Source organism: Dryobates pubescens, chromosome 28 (genome assembly GCF_014839835.1).
Source record: "Dryobates pubescens isolate bDryPub1 chromosome 28, bDryPub1.pri, whole genome shotgun sequence".
NCBI classification, from domain to species: Eukaryota; Metazoa; Chordata; class Aves; order Piciformes; family Picidae; genus Dryobates; species Dryobates pubescens.
In genome coordinates this window covers 5748121-5769921 of record NC_071639.1, presented here as the reverse complement: position 1 = coordinate 5769921, position 21801 = coordinate 5748121, and the positions used below count along the sequence as shown (strand labels likewise).

The 21801-nt window shown below is 41.1% G+C and overlaps 1 long non-coding RNA gene across 1 annotated transcript; it reads right to left on the bottom strand.

Annotated features, from left to right (window-relative positions):
• Positions 1 to 822: 822 nt before the first annotated feature.
• LOC128898621 (uncharacterized) lies at positions 823 to 21338 on the bottom strand. The gene is made up of 3 exons (XR_008462921.1): positions 21273 to 21338; positions 20396 to 20458; positions 823 to 858 (listed from the first exon to the last, which is right to left on the bottom strand). It is a non-coding gene; the product is annotated as an uncharacterized LOC128898621 (long non-coding RNA).
• Between the last annotated feature and the right edge of the window lie 463 nt (positions 21339 to 21801).

Here is a 21801-nt window from a genome sequence, read left to right as displayed (position 1 = left end):
TTTTCTTGGTTGCCAAAATAAATCTTTTAATCCAGTCCTGCAAAACTGAGGAGGGCAGGTGATTATTCTGACAAACAGGTCAGGAAAGATCATATATGGGGATTCTTCAATCATGAATGTGAGTGAGATTTCAAAGCCCCGTAGTTTTCCTAATGTTTCTTACGTGCTGTATGTTAGGAACAGAGAACTGAGCAGATGAAGTCTGACTAGTGAAATTGTCTTACACTCCTTGCTGTTCTAAGGCATAGATATCTGCAAATTTGTAGAACAGGAAGATGTAAGAGTTCCCTTGTTAACTATACCATGTTCTCAGAGGATTCTTTTTGTTATTTGTGCAGAAGAGCCCAGCCCCTACCTCTCCTCTGCCTCAGAAGTCTCTCTGTCTGAATCTGAAGCAAGCAGACAGGCAGGACCCTTGTCTTGAACTTGTGAAGATACATTTGGTGGTCCTCAGGATATTGGAGTCTCATTTTTTTTCAGCCTATTTACCAAAACTGCTGCCACTGAGAGCAGGTTCAGCTAAGATTTCATTGACCTTTCCTTCCCTGTGAAACCTTTGTTTTTGAAGACAGTGATGGAAAAGAGGTGAAAGCAAAACTGTCAGCCATGAAGAGCAGTGTGGAATCAGAAGTAGGATAAGAAAGAATCCAGAAAGTAGGAGGCAGCTGAAGTCCAAACATGTCACTTTACAATTATCAATGGTGTAGCAACTTTGTACTTTCAACAACTCAGTAACTATTTATTTTGGATTATTGAAACATGCTGTTTGAATCTACATGACATGCAAAAGAGATCATAACCTATGGTACAGTAGTTTCTTACTTTTGAGCTCTTTGGATGCAGCAGCTTCTTTTTTATCTGCAACATAAAAAAAACCCCACACATATGCATCAAAATATAGTTACAAAGAACATAGGCAGACAGAAAACTGCAGTGTGTGCTTTGGGAGGGGAAACAGCTTATTTACTGCAAAGTACATTTGAGTGATGCAGTGAATCAGTTCACTTCTCTCTGATTCATGGTACAGTTGCACTTATTGAACCTGAAGTGTAAATGCAACAAAACCTGTCTGAATATCACAATATAGTAGTCTGTGAGATTTGGCATGTTATTGAGTTACCATGGTTTATGTGTGCTTGCTGAGCCATGGCTGCTCCCCCCCCCCCCCCGCCCCAGTGTACTGTGCCAGGTTGCAGAAACACAAGGGAGGATGTGCTTAGGAACCTAAGTATAGAGGCAAGAAGAAAAGCATTAAGTTCCTGCAGTTGTTGACAACCATAACATTTAGGCCTAGTTTGGGAAGCTCCACGTAACACCTAGCCAAAACTACCACATATTCCCACATGACAAAATAAACTGAGGATTTCCAGCTAAAAGGAACAGAGAGAGAATTTGAGCCATCCCTTCAATCCAGCCTGGAGTAGATTCCTGTGTCTCCAAACCTCTCTCAAAGTTCAAGCTAATGGATGTTTGTGAATAAGATCACACATATGACTCTTACCGAATCCGAGCCAGCCTGGAATAGCTTAGGAACCTGACCACTCTTACTGTAAAGAAAGTTTTCCTAATCTAAACCTCCCTTGGCACAGTTCCAGGCCATTTCCTCTCATCACCTGATACTAGATTAAAGACATCAACCCCCACCTGGCTACAACCTCCTTTCAGGGAGTAGTAGAGAAGCCTCCCCTCAGCCTCCTCCTCTCCAGACTAAACAAGCCCAGTTCCTTCAGCCTCTAGACCCTTTCCCACCTTGCATCCATAATGCCTGTGTCCATAACACAGCAATTGAAAGATCAATTAACTGTGCTCTTAAACACTAATACAAGAAATTCTTCAGGGCAGAAGCTGCCAAAATCAGTAGCTTGTGAAACCAAGACTGCCCCATTACTGAGCGCAATAGAAGGCTGCTTCAGCTTCTGTTGCTCTCTAAATTGCTGTGAAAAGGTTGATAGGAGATAAGGTAATGCAAATGACTGCCAAGTGGTGTAATAGAAAGTCTTGAAAAATTCAGAGGAAAATACATTTCTATTTGGGTGAAATGCTGCTCTGAACTGAAATGTTTCTAGGTTAATCCTCTGCTTCCCCTAACTCTCTGTGAAAGCATGTTTTGCAGGCATTACTTCAAAGTATGATAATTACCACATTTAGATGAAATTAATCATGAGGCAGCTTTCAGCCATGTTATCTGGCTAAGGAACCTATTGAAGCATTCAAGAAGTGCCTATTAGTTGCCAGATATGGAAATTTTAAAAGGTGCATATTGCAGCAATATGAATAATTTATCACAATAATCTTCCATTGCTGGAGGTTACAGAAAAATAAATAAATTGGGAGCATCATTTACAATAACAGACTGGATCTAAATAAAGCCCTCAAGTTCTTCCTTTCCTTTCCCCCCTACCCCCCGCCCCCTGTTTCTTATAAGTCATCATTTATTAGGACAACATGCTTTAATGTATTTTAGAGCTGTAATTTATGATAAAAGAATCAACTTTCCCCCCACCCCCATCTTCATAAATACACAAAATACAGTAAATTCCATCTAAATATCTGGACAATTCTTCCAGTAAGCAAATGTTATAATTTGGAGACATTTTTTGGTGTATTTGTAATGTTTTTCTTTTTTTCTGAAGAGCAGAAAAATTTAGCAAGAACCCATTCTTATAGCACACGTTGATAAAACAATGTAAATATTTTTATTCTCAGCCAAGATGCCTAAAGTTTGATTTCTAAAGCATACTTGGGCATCTCATAATGTGGCCAGCAGGAGCAGGGAGGTCGTTCTGCCCCTGTACTCAGCACTGGTTAGGCCACACCTTGACTACGGTGTCCAGTTCTGGGCCTTTCAGTTTAGGAAAGATGTTGAGCTGCTGGAAGGTGTCCAGAGAAGGGCAACGAAGCTGGGGAGGGGTTTGGAGCACAGCCCTGTGAGGAGAGGCTGAGGGAGCTGGGGTTGCTTAGCCTGGAGAAGAGGAGGCTCAGGGGAGACCTTATTGCTTTCTACAACTCCCTGAAGGGAGGTTGTAGTCAGGTGGAGGTTGGTCTCTTCTCCCAGGCAACCAGCACTGGAACAAGAGGACACAGTCTCAAGCTGCACCAGGGGAGATTTAGGCTGGATGTTAGGAAGAAATTCTTCACAGAGAGAGAGATTGGCCATTGGAATGTGCTGCCCAGGGAGGTGGTGGAGTCAGCATCACTGGAGGTGTTTAGGAAGAGACTGGATGGGGTGCTTGGTGCCATGGTTTAGTTGATTAGATAATGTTGGGTGATAGATTGGACACAATGATCTCTAAGGTCTTTCCAACCTGGTCTATTCTATTCTATTCTATTCTATTCTATTCTATTCTATTCTATGGTCTCTTCCAACATTGACAGTTCTATGATTCTATGAACTAGGCTGGAATGATTCATAGAAAATTGTTCAGAGGTTTTGTAGGACCTTGAACCACAGAGGTTCCTTTGAAAATATACAACATTCATATCTAGGCACCTCACACCTGAATGAAATGAAAGACCTTACTGTAACAATCTGAACAATTAGTAGATCTCACAAAAGGAGGGAAAACTGTTGAGGTCCCTAAATGTAGTGACCTGCTGTAATACACAAATAACTGACTCAAAAGGAAAACAAAACCAAAAGGGAATGGAAGAATGAGTTATATTAGTGTAATTTAAGTCAATGAGCATCTCACTTTGTTCATTTTCGTTTTGGTCTAGGGTTTAACTTTCAATCTATAGGAGTGTGGCTGGGAAACACATATTACATCAAGGTTTTGTAGCCATTATGTCTTTAAACCAAACCAAAACAAACCAAAACACACCCAAGCTCTCTGGCCTCTCTGTAGTCTGATTTTTTTTGCTTAGTTAAGAAGAGGAATTTTCAGATGAAATTCCCCAAAAACCATTGTTAGGCAGTATATGAACATCACCCTAAATGCATCTTTGCCAACTAGCCTACGAAGAACAATCTGCTGAGCTTTAAGGTATTTTCTCTTTAAATCTTTACATCTGAATTCTGGCAACAGGAAATGCAAGTGTATGGCATGAGAATGATGTCTACACTTCTTGGATGCCATGTAACTGCATTAGGACACACAGAACACATGAACTTCAGTCTGGGTGGTCTAGAAGCCTTGACCAGTAGTAGTATGGTCTAAATGGCAGTATGGTCTGAATTTCCTTGGCAGTGGTGATAGGGCTATTTGGTATCCAACACTAGGGAATTCATTTAATTTTCAAGAAAAGCCCCACTTTTACAAAATTCAAAAGAAACAAACCCTCCCTCATTCAATGGTTTTAAACTAGAGCAGGGTGGATTTAGACTGGACATTAGGAAGAGTTTCTTTACTATGAGGGTGGTGAGACACTGTAACAGGTTGCCCAGAGAAGCTGTGGACACCTCATGGGTGAAGTGTTTAAGACCAGGATAGAATGATCAGAATGAGTGAGGCTTTGAGCAACCTGATCTAGTGGGAGGTGTCCCTGCCCATTGCAGTGGGGATGGAACAAGATGATCTTTAAGGTCCCTTCCAACTCCAGCCACTCTATGATGCAGTAGACTTACTATAAGAGATAAAACTTCAAAATCTGATGCTTTTAGTAATTTGGTGTCTTATCTGAAACGTTAAATTTTGCAGAAGTGTTTGAGGACAGGTTTCATATTCAGATCTTCTTAAAGGGCTTATGTTAACCATCAAATACTGAGCAATTCAAAATACTTGAATAGCTCTGACAACCCTAGCCATGGGCTTTTTTAAAAGCACCTGTGACAGACTTAAGAGGCTAAGCACCATAGCTAACAAATCCATCAGCTCTAGAGGACTGTGAAGCACCCTTTTCTTTTTACAGTTATTCTCAGGAGATATCTGAGGACAAGTTATATTCTGGTCTGTATTCTCCAAAAGCAAGCATGGTTGTACCAGCTCCCTTCTTCCCAGGTGAATGAACAGGTTCCTGACTAAGATTAAAGTACAGTCAAACTTTTTTTCCTTTCTTTTTTAAACTGTGTTATTAAAACCACACCAAATATTTAAACAAACATGATCTGACTTTGTTCTTATCTGTACAGGCTAAAAGGATCAATTTTGAATTCTAACTAGGAATGAGCATTTGGCAGCCAGCACAGATCTATCTCAGCAGAACAGCAAAGCAGTACTTTATTCTTTTGCCTCTTTTTAGCACATAGCTCAATCTTTTCCTCAGGCCTCGATCAGCATTCTTTTGAAGTAAACTAGCAGTACACAGTAACTGCAAATGACATCTAAACTACACATGGGGCAAGGAAAAAAAAATCCCTCTAAGCTTATAGAGTGCCTTTCGTGCCACTGAGTCAGTAGGAAGTTGGTAACAAGCCATTAGACAAGGATGCCCCAGTGCAGTGTGGTTGGCTGAGTTTAAACAAACTTCCCAAATGGAACATTTTAAGTACTGCTCTGAAATGAATTCTAGATGTGAGGTTCTTGAAGCTTTTACAGCTTTTTTCTTTTCATGCATGGACCTACAATACATTTCAGTACAGCAGATCTTCAGCAGCTCCATATCACCCATAGTTTTTATATGTAAAACTTAGTTCTAAGAAATATAATGGGTCTCCAATTGTACTCCCTTGAAAGGCTTCAATATATATGAGCATATAAAAAATAACCAAACCAAACTTAGATTGAAACTGTTACTTAGAAAAATTTATATTGCAGAGTCAATATATTGATAGCTCTGCTAATGACAAGCTGTTTAAAACAGCTGCCTAAAACTGCTTTCCCTTTGGAAGCATTATTTTATATGTTGTATCTAAACTAACCTTTCTTTGTGGAAACTGATGAAGGAACATGTCAGTGACATCACATTTGCAAGCAGAAAGTGATCTGAGATCAGTAGGCAGCCACGGTGAATCATCTGAAAGGCAGCTAATATCCTATCCAAACACTCTGTAACCCAATAGCTAAGGTTAAGGGTTCTGAGGATGTAAGGATTCCCGTGTACTGGCTGATCAGTTCTAAGAACCAAGATCTTGAGGAATTACTAGATGCCTCTGAAAAGTATGATTCAGTAAATTAAAAACTAAAGAGAAAGTTAATATGTTAATCAGTTGCTAAGGGAAGAATCCTCATTGTCAGCCTCAGCTAGCACTGACCACCTTTCTTCTCTATCTTTTATCTTCTGATCACATACTAAAAGGGGCTTAATGAAACACCACTAACTGGTTAATTATCTACAGAAAACAAGTAGGCCTATGTGACCATAGCTCCACCAGCTGGCTCAAAGAAGAATTTTTCTAATAAGCCTTACACACATTTTGTGGTTTTGCCTGGCTTCTACCACTTCTTAGATATTCAATTTGGTTTGTAATTAAAAGTAAGAATGGAAAGAGAGAACAGAACAGAAAAACAAACAGGAAGTTCAAGAATTAGAGAGAATCATGTTATAAAGTGGAAATTGCGTTTTCCAATCTCTTGAATCTCTTCTATAGTCTCAAACTGCACCTGGGGAAGTTTAGGCTGGAGGTGAGGAGAAAGTTCTTCACAGAGAGAGTTGTTAGCCATTGGAATGTGCTGCCCAGGGAGGTGGTGGGGGTGTTCAAGAGGGGACTGGATGTGGCACTTGGTGCCATGGTTTAGTAGCCATGAGGTCTTGGGTGACATGTTGGATTTGGTGATCTTTGAGGTCTTTTCCAACCTTATTGATTCTATGATCCTATGAAGTTAAAACTGTGCTGCTTTTTCAGTTAAAAAAAACAAGGCTCCTTTTATTCCTGACCAAAGCACACTCAAGATCATGCTTTGGGATCTCGCTTCTGGCTTTGCAAATGCAACACACCAGCAGAGCTTTTTAGACAAGTATGACAGCTAATGTTCCCTTTGCTGTCTTCAGCAAGAGTTCACAAGAGTGGAAATAAAAATGATAGCAGGTGGCATCCGATGGCTGAGAATTTCCATCATGTGAATGAAAAACATGATTAAAGTCGCCTAGAGACCAGTCTCAGTACAGCCTGCTCCCAAGCTAGCAGATGTACCAGAATTTAAAAACAATTTATTAAGTAGCAAGATCTGCAGTTAATGTGATTTGCAGTGATAAAAGAGCAAGGCACCCCAGATAGCTGAGCACTATGAAAAATGAACTGCCATGGAACATATAGTAATTAAACAAGCATTCTCAAACCTCCTGTTGAAATACGCTGTGCTAGTGCTACAAGTTCCTTTTTCTTTTCATTTATCTGGAGTTCTCACAACTTATCTCCTCAGACTCTTACTGGTTTCAACTAATATTCCAACACTTTGAGAAGTGTTCAGTTCTGAGTATTTGTTGCTTTTTAATTTATCCCACTTTTGACATTTTTACACTAATTGTGTGGCATTAATGAAGTACTTGGCATCTCACCACATCTCAAAGCTTCTTCATTTTGATTTCAATCACTTCTGAAACAGCAGATACTCACATGCAGAGGCATTTTATCAGAGTGCCTACACTTCCTATTGTAATGTCTTCATTTTACAATTAAGATCTAAACAATTTTGAATTATAGAGAATTAAATCAGTGGTGTTTCATCTTTTCAGTGGACTTCAAGTCCAGGAAGGCTCTATCAAAACTGCTCATACTAATGTAAGACTCATCTTTTAACACACTTTCCCCCAAACCCTAAAAATTTGACATTGGCACAAAATCCTTGGAGCTGCCAACATTTCTCCCACATGGAAAATTCTGTGTTTGGACCAACAGTTGATTTTGTTCCCCATTTTAATCACTGAGCATGATGTTGCCATATGCTCTGTGACAACTGCTGACAAAAACTCCTCTTGCCTTTCCAAAATATCATTTCTTGGTGAGCAGAAGAAAGGCACCTCACTGCACTGGCAAGGCTGAAAATGTGCACAAGGGACTGCACTGCTGCTGTTCAAGAGCAGTTCCCTGACCCATTTGGTGACAGCAATAAACCCCCTGACCAGAGTTTAACTGGATCTCTTTAATAATAAGCTGGAAATAACAGGCAAATCCATTGGCAAAGGCCAGGGAGCCTTGAATCACAGTCTGCAGATTTTGGGTTTAAATTTCTTCAGGCTGTAGGACATGGAGTGAGGGGAAACTGCAATGCATGTTACTATTGCTAGGTAAAACTGGGAGGAAGTGAGGCTTCTGGAAGGTAAAATTGTCTTCTCAAGCAACATGAGACTGAACCATGGGGATACAGAGGGGTTTGAAGAATTTAGGGCTATGAAATCTAGCTAGCTGACTAACACCTTCTGTTGTTGATTACAGCAGAAAATTTGTGGTAGTGCTCTAAAATTCTGGCAGATAATTTTCCATTGAAGTGAGATAAATACTCAAGCTTTCCACTTTGTGTGAAAGGTGCTCTCTTTCCTCACCATCTTCCCTATTTACTTCCTACTCGGTTTTAGTTTTTAGCTTTTGGATACTTTCTTCATTTTTTAAAAGTCCCTAAGTCCCTTCTGCTCACCAGCCCTTGTGTGTTCCTTCCCCACTGCATTATAACCTCACACCACTCTGTCCATCACTATTTACTCTACGTTCTCTACTCTTACTCAGCCGTGAGCTGCACAGGACCAGAGGCAGGCAGCAGCCTAAAACCCTCAGAGCTTTCCAGAAGGTTGTATGGCTGTCATACTACATGTTGCCTCAAACAGGTTTCCCCAGATCATCAAGAAAGTTTGCTCAAGAGTGAAAAATAAAGCAAGGAGAGAGGGACGTGAGCAAACAAGAGATTCAGCTACACTTTAAGGCAGAAGCAGCCTGCACTCTAGGAATACCTAGTTTCAACTCTACCAGTGATTCATGGCTCCACTAATTAGTGATTTCTCCTTTCTACTTTGTAATTGTTGAAATGGCTTGAATCTCCCCCACTGCAGAGAAAGTGGAAATATGTTCCACTGCCTTTTGCTTTCAGCAGGGGTGGTTTAAAAAAGCAAAACTCTGGAGGACGGTGTGAGATCACAGTCATCCACACACAGGAAGCTGTAAGTGCAGTTAATTGCACAACCTGCAGTCCTTTAGGGGAAAGGTAATGCTTTTTGTTTTGTGTGGCAAATGCAGGTAATAACATTAATTCCTAAAATACAAGAATCAGATCTTTTCCTGGAATAAACTGTCATTTGAATTACTGTAAATACTATAACAGCTGAACATTTTCTTCAGCAGTGTGGAGACTAGATACTCTCTAAATCTAGAGACTAGATACCCTCTAAATTTTTCTTAGGAAAGCTCAGCACCATTACTTTCTGAATGATTCACAAGAGGGTGTGTTCTTTGCAGTCAGAATAGACTTTAAGTGTTTGTATATTATGTGTTCTCAACATAGCTCTCTTTTTATACCTCTCAAGACATCCCATTTTCTTTCTTTCTATTGAATAGATGGAGGTACAGATGGTATCTGTAGACATTTAGGTCAGAGAAGAGGAGGCTGAGAAGCGATCTTCTTAATGCTTGAAAATATCCAAGGGGTGGATTTCAGGAGGATGAGGCCAGACTCTTCTCTGTGGTCCCCAGTGACAAGACAAGAGGTGATGGGCATAAACTTAAACAGGAAGTTCCATTTAAACATGAGAAGAAAGTTCTTTACTTTGAAGGTGGCAGAGCACTGAAACATGCTACCCAGAGAGGTGATGGAGCCACCTTCTTTGGAGACTTTAAGGCCCATCACCATGGTGGTCATGATCTGCTTTAGGTAATCCTGCTCTGGCAGGGTTGTTGGACATGATGATCTTCAGAGCTCCCTTCTAACCCCTAGCATTCTGTGATTATCACTAGGATGAAGATATTTTCCATGCTCCTATACACAGATGCAGCCAGCATTCTCACTTGAATGATCTCATCCGTTCATCTTGATAGGTGACACATTACTCTGATTACACTCTTGTAAGTGAAGCAAAATCTATGAGAAAGCAACCTCATGCAGAACCTACTGCAATCAAGCTAAAAATCAATGCACTTATAACCACAGCTATGTATGGCTGTTCCACTTAAGAACATCTGCCCATTCTATTATCCTAATCATTCAATAAGACTTCATCCGATTTACTTTCTCAGAGTTACATATAGCAGAGCTACAGAGCTGGCTCTGCTTCTTGAAAATCAGATCAGGTAGAGGCATTTGAAGTATTTACTGAAAGGTTATGCAATTGCAACTAAGAGTGAAGTACAAAGGGTGTTCTAAGTCAGGAATACCTCTAGTCTATGAACCTTTGTATGGGAGATTCATCCAAGAAACTGAAGTGGCATGACAGTCTTTACCAAATCTGTGCTCACTGCAACTTAGTAAATGCATTTAAAACTTCATTTAAAAGTCAAGGGGAAATTTGCTTCTTATTTTTAAATGTAAAGCAAAAGAAAGAAAGAAAGTCAACCTGATCCCAAGCTCTGAAGATTGCTTCTGGCTTATTTAGCTTCGGGTCGAGCCTTCAACTCATCTGTTGAGTGACAGCAGAAAAGAGATAGCACTGCACAGATATATCATTGGAACCTGGCTGGTGTCTGTGCATGGGTGTTTCACATGGAATAATTATCCTAAACATCAGGCCTGCTGACTCAGATGTACATCTTATTTTGAGGGCACAGAACAGTTTTCCTTCATTAAAAAGATTAACTTTGAGTTGTTTGAGGCATAGGCATTCTAATCCTGTTATTTCTGGATGTGACTGGAAAAATAAACATTACATTAATCCCCAGAACAACACAAACAGAGTTGGTGCAATAAATTAGATTTTTTTTTTAATTAAAGCTGTGCTACCCAGCTGCTTGCACAGCACAGGTACTTCATTCTACACATCTGAAAGTCCAAAGGCAAACTGATTATTTGGCTACCTGTATGGACTTTAGACTGAGTGTGCTTCACCTTCAAGCTTGATTATTTCTAGCATCACATTTCCCCAAAAGAAATCTCTACAAGAATGACAGCACAGCATCAGAAGAGACTGCTTATCAGACACTGAAGTAACTCCTGTGCCTTGTTCAAGGAAGATTCTTTTGCTAACTGTTAGGAAGAAGTTCTTCACCATGAGGGTGGTGAGACACTGGAACAGGATGTCCAGGGAGGTAGTGGAGGCCCTATCCCTGGAGGTTTTTGCAGCCACGCTGGATGGAGCTCTGAGCAACCTGATCTAGTGTGAAGAGTCCCTGCCCATGGCAGGTGGGTTGGAACTGGATGATCCTTGAGGTCCCTTCCAACTCTAACAATTCCATAATTCTATGATCAAAAAGTGAGCTTGTAGCGCAAGCCCAAGCCTTGTCCCTGTGTTCTGTATTTATTAAAGGGTTGATACCTCTAATTTTTTGCCATCTAGATCTTTCCACTATCATTCTCTGCCTTTCTCAAATTACCCCCTGCATTGTGCAGTCAAGGATGGGAAAGACCAAACAAACACATCTGGGCTGAGCAATATTTGTTACAGCCTGGAATACCTCAACTCACAATAGTCAGAAAGGGGGCCACTGAAAGGTGCTCAAAGCTTATTAATCTGCTGCTAACTGAGAGGTGCTTAATGCTTATTAATCTGCTGCAAACTTCTCATGGACAGAGCAGGCACCTCAGAAAGTGAATATTCACCTTCTATTCTAGAGCTTTCATTGTGCACCACATGGAGGTGGTCAAGGATGGGAAGGTAGATAGTCTCCTCTAAAGCTGATTCATACTAAAAGAAATCAAAGGCCACTCTTTCACCTCAGAGTTGCCACATCAATCATGATGAAGAGTCAGTTGTTAATGTGAGGAGAGGGAGAGACAAAGGGAAGGCAGGAAAAACTCTATCTCTTTGCATTTTACATTACCAGTTCCTGAGCACTGCACCCTGACCATGTCCTGGAAAGGCACAAGTGTTTGTTTTGGTCTTGGTACACACAATATTACCATTCCCAGCTGAAGAACTCTTTCAACAGGCAGTAAGGGAACATGTTTTCAGGAACATCACAGTGAACTTGCAGCCTCTGTACTTTCTTTCAAAAGTTATAGAGGCGTTTAGGAGCTTAGTTCTCACAGAAAATCAATGGGAGTTATGTGCCTGGCCTACTTTGACGTGCTTGCAAATCCCACCAGTTGCCATGCTACATCTTTAGGTCTTTGAAATCATGTTGTCAATCACTGCTGGTGATGGAGCACAGAATTCAAAATCTGCTGAGTGCTTTGAAACTTTCAGTGTAGGACATATTTGATCTCCCTTTTGTCTTGTTTCAGGAGGAAATCCCCTTAACAGCCAGTCACATGGAGACCATGGGAATTGCTTTTCTGATGTGTTTGCATTTCTGCTCTGACAGATTTGTTGCCCTGTCCTTCACTGTGACCCCATTTCTATTCTTACATTTTGTTGAGAGATATAATTTGTTGGTTTTTCTTTTTCCACTCAATAGCCATATCTGCCTCTTGATGATTTTTGGAAGCACCAAGTAGAAAACCAGGATTTCCTTTTTTCCATGGAAGCCAGGATACTTAGAGGAAATCCTGGTTTTCAAAAGTCATGGAGAGGAAGACATGGTTATCATTTTTCACTTTCCCAATGAATCTGCGAGATGGTTTTCTCCAGCTGCACTCCTGCACTGACTTTCCACTGCACTCTCTTTCAGTTTATCATGTGTATTTCTGAGATTATAGGCCCATAAAGCTCAAGTCTAGAACACACCATCATGTTATCTAGCCTGACAATTTGTTGTCAAAAACTCCTGCATTTCAACTAGGCACCTTTTCAGCTAAGGTGTGTCGTCTGCTAGGTAAACCATCACCCTCTGCAGACTTCAGGGAAAGCTATATCCAACCTGTACTGTGGCATTTTATCGCTCTTAGTGTTAAGAACATGTGCCTCATTTTCAGTTTGGATTCAGTTAGCTTCAGCTCCCAGTCATTCATTCTTGTTAAACTCTCAGTGCCAGTTTGAAGGGAGCTATAGTAGCCAGAATCCTTTTATTTTTTTTCTCCTGTGAAGGTACTTAGAATCTTAGAATCAATAAGGTTGGAAAAGACCTCAAAGATCATCAAGTCCAACCTGTCACCACAGACCTCATGACTACTAAACCATGGCGCCAAGTGCCCTCTTGAACACCTCCAGGGATGGTGACTCCACCACCTCCCTGGGCAGCACATTCCAATGGTGAACTACTCTCTCGGTGAAGAACTTTCTCCTCACCTCCAGCCTAAACTTCCCCTGGCACAGCTTGAGACTGTGTCCTCTTGTTCTGGTGCTGGTTGCCTGGGAGAAGAGACCAACCTCTACCTGACTATAACCTCCCTTCAGGTAGCTGTAGAGAGCAATATGGTCTCCCCTGAGCCTCCTCTTCTGCAGGCTAAACAGTCCCAGCTCCCTCAGCCTCTCCTCATAGAGCTTGTGCTCGAGGTCTCTCCCCAGCCTCATTGCCCTTCTCTGGACATGTTCAGGAGTCTCAATGTCCTTAAATTCAGGGGCCCAGAACTGGACACAGTAGTCAAGGTGTGGCCTAACCAGTGTTGAGTACAGGGACCCTTAGTATACACAAAGTCACTTCTTTCCAAAGAGATGTGTAAAATACTTCCTCTCTGAAATGAGCAGATGAATTGAACTCCACGCTGTGAAGCATAGCTTTAATTTGTAAATAACTTGAATGACTTTTCTGTTCTTTCTCCAGTTTGGACACCATATCAACATGCAAGTTCCAGTCTTCTGAGTGATCTGAAAATGTGTGGCCATGGTAGGTGTTTCCCTTGTTGCAAGATGTATAATTTCATGAGTGTATGAAAAAATTTCATCCCCAGCTTGCCATTCACCTTGTCCATTTTAAAGATGCTTTCCAGATGTAAATGTAAGTGGCAATATAACATGAGGCAGCAGGGAATTGGACCCTGAGGTTAGAAAGACTATATATGTGTGTCACAAGAGAATATAACCCTGAGTAATGGGCTAAAATTAAGCAAGGGAAAATTTAGCTGGACTGGAATGAAACACTTCTTAACTGTGAGATCTATTAGGTTGCAGAATTATCTTCTGTGGGAATTGATGAAGGCCCAGTTCCTTCAGATATTTAAACCTAAACTGGATAAAGCACTAGAAGATATTCTGTAAGGAATTATCCTGCCTATCCAGAGGGAAGGATTAGATGACCCAGTAGGTCATTTCCATCTCCACTTTCTGTGATTTTGTTGTACAAAGCCCCATAAACAGGAAATTTTTATCAAAGTCAAGAGGTCCCACTAAACCCTGTCTGTGCCAGAGGAAGAAGAGTGAATAACATCATCTGCTGGTAACTGTGCAGGAATGCCAGTCCAGAATTTCTGTGGCTTAATAAATACCACAAGTGCTGAGGGCTGGTGCAGGGCTTCTGTCTGAAAAGCTTCCACTAATGCAAAACTGTATCGGCCTAAAGCATTTCAGGCAGTGTGATTTGCATCTACTCCTCTAGATCAGTGTGTATGCCAAGCATGGTGTTTTTTCCTGAGTGCAAACTTCTGTCAGAAGGTATATTTTGATTATTTTTTACTTTTCTGGCAGTCCCACAGGTACTGCAGAATGGTTCTTCTGAGGCTGGTGTTACGCATGGACGACAGCCTAACATCTTTCTACCCATGAAAGCCACAGGATAAGGAGCATAGGGAAATAAGTAACCAGCTTATCATTTCATCAGGGAAGTCTGAACAGCCACATTTGAAAGCAAACATAACACCAGGCATACAGAATGAAGAAAAAGATGGGTTACCACCAGGTGTCAGTAGCTGTTTTCTTATTGTAATGGAAGGACTCATGTCAAGACTGCAATAGCAATGGTTAAGCCAAGGAAGTCACAAAATTGAATGGATTTTCTGTTTGTTGTTCAGACCAGGAATTTTTAAATGATCAGAGGAATTTGTCTTCCTGTCTATATAGAGTGCACTAGCAAAGGACACTCTGTTGGTGGATTAAGTGGTCTTTCCCCTCCATTTCCTTTTAAATAATGGCCTCTCTGCAAATTGCAATCATGGCATTTAAAGCAAAGGAAGTACAGCTGATGATAATAAATATGACAACAAATCCGTGGACACTCACTGGGACCTTGTAGATCTTGTTTGGTCTTCCCTGATCACCTTTACTCAGCTCTGCCTATCTAGTACTGTAACATCCCTCCTCCAAAGTGTGATTGAACACAGACTTTCCCACCAGCTATGGAGTCTCACCTGATCACTGGTTAGCAAGAAGAATCTGGTTAGCCTGGTTCTGTGGCATTCACAAGGTAATGGTTTCAGTTTTTCCATGTAAGATTAACATTTATTTTAAGCTTTCACACCTGAAGAGTGAATTTGCTTGATTGTTACAGGGACATAATTAAAATATACCTCAGTGTTTGTAACTTTAGACCCCAGAGGCTTTTCCTATCCAGGAGGCAGATTTACTTTAGTAGCTAGAGAGATTATCACCACTCCCTTCCTCTGCCAGCACTGCCTGGTGTAAAATATATGACATGGTATCATGTGTCAAGATACAACTTTATCACAGACATATCTTTATCAGTGCTGCATATGAAAGGATTGAGTGCACCCTCAATAAATTTGCAGATGACACTAATGTTGAGTGGGAATGTTGATCTGCTTGAGGGCAGAAAAGCATTACAAAGAGATCTGGACAAACTGGCTTGATGGGCCAATGGAATGAGGTTCATCAAGATCAAGTATCAGGTCCCACACTTGGGTTGCAACAACCTGTTGAAATGCTCCAGGCTTGGGGCAAAATGGCTGGAAACTGCCCAGCATGTGTAAAGCCCTGGAACAGGCTACCTGGGGAAGTGGTGTAGTCCCAATCCCCAGAGATATTTAAAGGACATAGAGAGCTGGCACTTAGGTACATACTTTAATGGAACTTGACAGTGCTGGGTTAACAGTTGGACTCAATGTTCTTAAAGGCCTTTCCCAATCCAAATAATTCTGTGATTCTATGGTAGAAGTATCCACAGCACTGAATGTGCAGCCCACAGCAGCCTAGCTCCCTGATTTAGACAGGGGTCACAGTGGTCCTTTTCAAGGGCTTGGATGCTCTGTTGGGAGCATGCATGTACCAGCACAACAAAATACAAGTCAAATCACACTTTTTTCATCTGGGATGAGTAGATGCTCACACCAAGACCTTGACTTGTTTTATCTCTGCTAAACAGAACTGCTCAGGGAGGTAGCTGGCTGAGGGAGCTGGGGTTGTTTAGCCTGGAGAAGAGGAGGCTCAGAGGAGACGTTATTGCTCTCTACAACTACCTGAAGGGAGGTTGTAGCCAGGTGGAGGTTGGTCTCTTCTCCCAGGCAACCAGCACCAGAACAAGAGGACACAGTCTCAAGCTGTGCCAGGGGAGGTTTAGGCTGGATGGTAGGAAGAAATTCTTCACAGAAAGAGTGATTGCCCATTGGAATATGGTGCCTGGGGAGGTGGTGGAGTCACCATCACTGGAGGTGTTTAGGAGGAGACTTGATGGGGTGCTTGGTGCCATGGTTTGGTTGATTAGATGGTGTTGGATGATAGGTTGGACATGATGATCTTGAAGGTCTCTTGCAACCTGGTTAATTCTATTCTATTCTATTCCATTCCATTCCATTCCATTCCATTCCATTCCATTCCATTCCATTCCATTGCCTAGAGATTCTTGAATATTTGTTTGTTTCCAAGCAAAACCACTTTCTTTCTAAAAAATCACTTGCATTTGTTGGCATGCCTGCTTTGCTTTTCTTCATTGGGGAAATAATGAAAGTATGTAAAAGTTTGGGATCTTTAGTCCAGCCAGAACTGGCCTGGTGTTCAGAAGATATATAAGACCTATGCCTGAGTGACATGTCTGAATTTCCCTGTGTGGAAAGTGTAGAAAAAGGCACTGACCACTTCTGAAGTGGTTCTAAGACTGACTATCAAACAATGCTGCATAAGACCTTGGTATTTTTATTTCCATTATTATTTGAAATTATCTTGCAGTCACAGGAAGGCAAGATCATCAGTGACAACTGAGCAAAGCTTTAGTTAGGAAATGGTGTAACAATCCTGGCTGGCATTTTCATGACTTCACAGCCTCATTTATTGCCTGAGTTATTTTGATCCAAAACAGAGTGCAAAAGGAGTTTGCAGCAATAAAACTTTAAGAGGAAAGCTGTGTGTGAACGTCAAGAATTTGTAGGAAAGCTGCTACAAGAAGAAGCAGAGAGACTCCAGAATGTTGAATCTCTGAGAAAAGGACCATCAGGAAACACTCTACAAGCAACCATGAGTACCTGAAAATACCAGTCACTGTGTGCTCATTTGCATGTTCAGCTGGGCACCAAGGCATTAACAGAGGGTCCCTTGTCTCATACTGCAGGCTGGAGCCTTCTGAGGTGATGCATGCCAAACATCAACAGCTTTGGGGGAAGCTGGCAAAGGCTCATCTCTGCTGAGGCTCAGCAAGCCCCTTCACAGGGATTTGGGCATGCAGCTCCTTTATCCAGAGTAGTGATGGATAGACTTTTGTAAAGTGCTTTGAAGTGTAGCTGTGGCAGACCCTTGTGTCTGACAATTATGTTTGTTTAAGCAAGACCTCTGAGTTTGTAACAATGGAATTATCTATTTTTCAGGACAATTAACACAACGTTTTTGTATGAGCTGAAGGACAGAGGATTAATGTGGTTTTATCTACAGCGCATTTTTAAGAGCTAATTAAGAATCACTCTGTTCAGTCTGCACTAAAGACTGCGAACATTTCACACGAGATGACTCCTGCTCCTCTGCAGCAGCAGAAAACAAAAGAGAGAGAGGAATGGAGGAAGACAGGAACAGAGTGAGCTGACATGAAAATAAACAAATACATCACAGGGATTCAGTTAACAGAGAGCAGTAAACCACTCCATTCTCATAACACTAGAGGTAAAATTTTCTCCTGGACAAAAGCACTGATTTGCAATATTAATCAACAAAGATATTCAGTATTTGCAATCACATGCATTCCTTGTTACAGGAAGAGAAATGGAGAGGAATAGAGGGAAGTGCTGCTCTCAGAACATCATTTCAGAGCTGTTTTTATCACCTAGTGCTTACAGAGCATCTCTTCCTCTCTCTTTTGCACCTGACAGCCTGTACACACCACTGCTCCTCTGTGAGTTAACAGGACTCCTATCAGAGTCGTCTAGAAGGTGAGGAGCATAGGTAGGACCAGGGTGCCAGGCAGCCAGCTTCTGCCAGAAGGAGCTTCCTGCTGGCATGGGAATAGGTGTGGGTGGCAGCGAGGAGGCAGCATGCCCCACACACACCTCGGCTTTAGGAACTGCAAAGGTTGGGGACAGCAAAATGAGACACAAAATCAGAGGCACCCAGCAGTAACAGGGGGATTTGAAAACCAGGGTGAGGAGTTTATTTTTAATGCAGTGGCCTCTGCCTCATTTTTTTAAATGGAAAAGGTAAGAAAATTGGCAGCTATTCCTATGCTCTTGCATTTGGATCCTTATCTGTGCTGCTGATTCAAGCGCTTCAAGGTTCGTTTGCTGTGGCTGCTGAAAGCCTGTAAATACTATCAGACATTGAGGTGCCTCATTTCAAAACTGGGCTATGCACTACTATTCTGTTGATCAAATGTGGCAATTATTTCAGGCTTAAAACCTTTTAGGGATAACAATAGGTGCTGCCAATCACAGCTAGAAAGTACACACGCATTCAAAGAGCAAGCTGAATGAGGAATAACAGCAACATGTGTAGGGAGAATATATTATGGATTACCATCCTCTCACACAAAGGCTGGCAAACTCTTCAAAATGCAGGGGCCTACGGAGCTAATAAAAGGGACAGAAATGTGTGGATGTCTCGATTTGTCTAATTTGTGTCTTTCTAGCATTGGTAGGATGACTCACTGGATTTAGCAACAGCTTGTGAAGAGGAGCGTATTAATAAATTTATGCTGCAGCTCTGCCATAAAATGTAATCTTTTACAATTCTGTATTCTCAAGTGAAATACAAGCTTGGAGCCAGAATAAAATTAGGAAAGATATTTGAATTGTCAGCTTATTTTCTTTTTAAATCTATGTTTATGCATTTAAAGATGCAACTTGGAGCAGAGTATTTCCTTTCATCACTATCCCTTCCCCAGCTTGCCACTCCCTACTATGAAAGACTTAAAATATGAGGCTACCAGGATAGTACTCCAAAGTATTCTGTGTCACTCTGTGTATCTTTATGTTGCACCAAACCTAAGTTAAGGTTTTTCTTGCAATCCATAAATACTTGAATAAGAAAGCTTCTGTGGGACACATACAACTCGATGGCAAAGAAGCCAGGTGCGTATTGAAATTGGCCTGTGGAATCCAGTGGCAATAATCAATGAGATATGTGTCCTTTCAGCTTTTGGTAAAATTCAACAGGTTCCAATAAACAGGTAACAGAGGACAAGGCTTTCCTTGAGGCCATGGTACCTATGGGCCTGAATCCTGCAATTCGGCCTTAAACCTTTCCCCAGAGCACAGTACAGTGTCAGATTCCCCTCCCTCCATGCTTCTTTTGCTGCACCCCAGGATGCCATTGGCCTTTGGGGCTGAAAGTGCACATTGTTGGCTCATGCCCAGCTTCTCATCCAACAATAACCCCAAGTCCTTTTGTGCGGGGCTGCTCTCTATCACATCATCCCTCAGCCTTTATTGATAACAAGGAGTGCCCCAACCCAAGCGCAGGACCTTGCACTTGGCCTTGTTGAGCTTCATGATGTTCACCTGGGCCCACTTCTCCAGCCTGTCCAGGTCCCTTGGGATGACAACCCATCCCTCTGGCACACTGACCACACCGCTCAACTTGGTGTCATCTGCAAGCTTGCTGAGGGTGCACTCAATTTCATTGTCTGTATCATCGATTAATATATTAAACAGCACTGGTCCCAGTATGGGCCAGTTTCTCATCTAATTTTATGCTAAATAGCATGAAACACAATGAATTAGGTTCAGGGCACTCAATAACTTCATTATTAACTTTTGAATAAAAAAATCTATTGTCTAGCATGGATAAGCCCTCAAAAAAGATAATTATTTTCTACCACATTCTGTGCTTTGACTGATGTCTTGATGTTTCTAATTATTACTTAAAATAAGCTGAATTAGTTAAATACTTCATGCAGAAATCTGTGTCCTCCATTCAGTCTTTCCAAGTCATGTACCCTTTGAAACCATTTGTGTTCGTGATTGATTTCGTGTGTAGAGAAGGCAGTGTCTCAAATGTGCTTGCAAAAGTCCCAAACTCACAGAATACAAATTGCACATATATTTAAAGTACAAAGTGCTATATATATAAGATAAAGGAGACACATTACACACATAGATATATATTAATATACTCTGAGCTATATAAAGATCTCCAGCTTGGATTCTGTGGTGATAATTAATTACATACACCCCCTACCTCAAATCCTGCAAAACCTGAAAGTGTTTACACCAAGTAGTCAGATACCTTCTGCAGAGAAAGACAGGCTTCAATTTCTTACCTGCTTTTTTGCTTTCAGGGACAGCTGTCTTCTCATGAGCTTTCTCTTTTCTCCCTTCTTTTTCTAAGATTTAATTAAAGAGTGCAATTTAATATGCTAGAATTCTAAATCATACACTCAGATATGAAGTCAGCCAAGTCCTGGTGGGCGCATGCTGGAAAAAAACCTGTGACTTACTTGGAAGTTTAGTTCAGATTATTCCCTTATAGCACTTGCACCCAACTAGTCACAGAGCAATCAGCTGAAAATGAAAATTAATCAGCATGCATCAACTATGGATGATTTGAACCCTTAATAATTCATCAAAGGCTAGGCAAAACCCATCAGTGCGTGAATGTGGCACCTTTTAGCTTAAGCTCCAGTAGCAATGAGATCATTAAAAAGTAATGAATGACAAAAATATTTTCCCATGAAAGCAAGACCTTAGTGGATTTTGGATGCCTCCTGGGAATGAATGATCTGGAATGATATTTAGATGGATATCAAGGCTTTGTGGTTTAGTCGTTGCAAGTTTTGGTCCTTCAGGAAGTGGTATACCATGAACCAGGTGACATCTCCCATGAGTTTTGTGTTAGGCAGTACCTCTATGTCCTGCTATATATAGGGACTCCATTAATGGTTTAATAAGCCCATAGATGCCCACCAAACAGGATGGTTTATGTGTTAGAATAAGAGTTTAGTATGTATCAAAAGCTGAAAACACGTCAGACATCAGATACTGAAGAAGCAGTAAGATGCAAATACTGGCTAAGAAACTAAGAGAAGGGCAATTCAGAGGCAGAAACATGAGATTAACCTAAAAAACACCAGTGAGACTTGAACCATGAGGGGAAATCAAAACTGGATGAAATCAATAAGAAACATTCCCAAATCATACCTTTCTTCTTAGTTTCAGTCATAGCCTTCTTTGCATGAGTCTTTTCCTCTTTATTCTCTATAAAAGGAAGCAGAAGTTCAGCTGATTGCTTTTCCATAGCTATACATGGATGCATGTATAGATATTTGGGATGGGCATCTCTGAATTAACTGCAGCAGGTTCTGGACTGGATAAATTGGTCACCATTTTATGGGTTTGCTATTAGCAGCTCAGAAATGCATCACAATACACAGAGAGCAAATGGGGTACACAGGATAGACCTAGAACTCACATGTACACCCAGATAATTACTTAAGTAAGTACTAATTAAAGAAATGATGCCTTTTAACCTGGTGTAATTAAGAGCTTACTGTGGTGATTCAGTAGCCATGCACTTGTTTTGCTTTTCATACGGAATTTGACTGAAGGGAAACAAACCTTGCAAGTGGTACTTGAGCATCAGCACAGAATGCCATGGAAAGCCTGCATGCATAATAGATCTGAATGAAACTTTTCATGACTTGAACCTTTGAAACTGACATTACAGGAA